This window comes from Dendroctonus ponderosae, unplaced genomic scaffold (genome assembly GCF_020466585.1).
Source record: "Dendroctonus ponderosae isolate FM_Combo_2020 unplaced genomic scaffold, Dpon_F_20191213v2 Dpon_F_20191213_3, whole genome shotgun sequence".
In the NCBI taxonomy this organism is placed as follows: domain Eukaryota; kingdom Metazoa; phylum Arthropoda; class Insecta; order Coleoptera; family Curculionidae; genus Dendroctonus; species Dendroctonus ponderosae.
In genome coordinates, this window is record NW_026018508.1 from 4,791,016 (window position 1) to 4,792,312 (window position 1,297).

Consider the following 1,297-nt stretch of genomic DNA (forward strand, 5'->3'; position numbering starts at 1 on the left):
ACGCATTCTTGATGTTAAGACGATACGAATCTCTCTTCAGCTTATAGTTGCAAAATATGTAAAACGAATTAATTAGGGCTTATTTTCAATTCTCTATATTATTTCTTTGATTAATTGTGTTTACCACGCTTCAAAATGGATTTTTTCCTTTCATATACCCTTTGATTCCTTTATGATTAAATCTACTCAATTTAGTTTAATGTTTTTAGCCTTGGATTAGTTCAGTTAGAATTTTACATACATAATGTAATGTTTAATATTACAACATACGCGCGATGGTTTACATTATGTCAGCTCTTTTTACCGTCTATTTTTTTTTCTTTTTACCGTCAGCTCTTTTTACCGTCTATTTTAAACAAATAGAACGTCTTTCGATCACCAAAATTAATTGATTTTTAGTCCTATTCAGATACAAGTTGTAGCAGACGTTCATAAACAACATACACAAGAGCAGTCACAGAAACATGCTACAATGCGAAAAGTATTAAGTAATGCTGAACGCCCAAAACGATTTCGTGCTAAAAAAGGAGCATTGCGTAATAGATCAACTCAAAGTAGCTTTCATCAACTACTGCTGAACGTCAAAGATTATACAAAGCAAATAAGAAATTACGACTAGAAAATACAGAAACTCAAGAACAGTTTACACAAACCCAAGAAGAGCAATATGAACAACATCTCGTTAACGAATGTTAAATGTTGCAAATAAAAGATATTTTACATTCAAAAGGAAATTAAATTAAATTTTACCTATTCCTGATCCATTTATAAATTATTAGACTAACACGAAAATTAAAATTATAAAATAAAATTATTATTGCCATCATGCGTTAAACAAGTTCAATATTTTATGTTTTCTATTAATTTATGAAGTTATCACTTCTGTCGAGCGTCCCGTGACGCACACCATTAGTTGTTTTCTTCACTGTTGTATTTCTGTTCGTTTATTATACAGGGTGTCCCGTAAGCACATGTTCCTAAGGGTCGAATCGAAGATCGATCTTCTCTTGAGTCAAATAATTCGCAGTACCCTTTTGATCATGTGGTTACGAAACACTGTATATTCGCTTTTGCTCCCTTTTTATAGAGATCCCGTTTATAAATTTATGAACTTGTTCGTTATTGGATTTTCCTTCTTGATCGTTTGTGTGGTTTCTGTATTGCGGTCATCTTTATGCATAAAAAAATTTAAAAAAAAACAACTTAATTGTATTCCTTATGGTTTAATCGTACCTTTTCTTATTCTGTTTTTTACACTCAAGCTTTGTCAGAATTAATTCAAATCGCGCAAATAAAC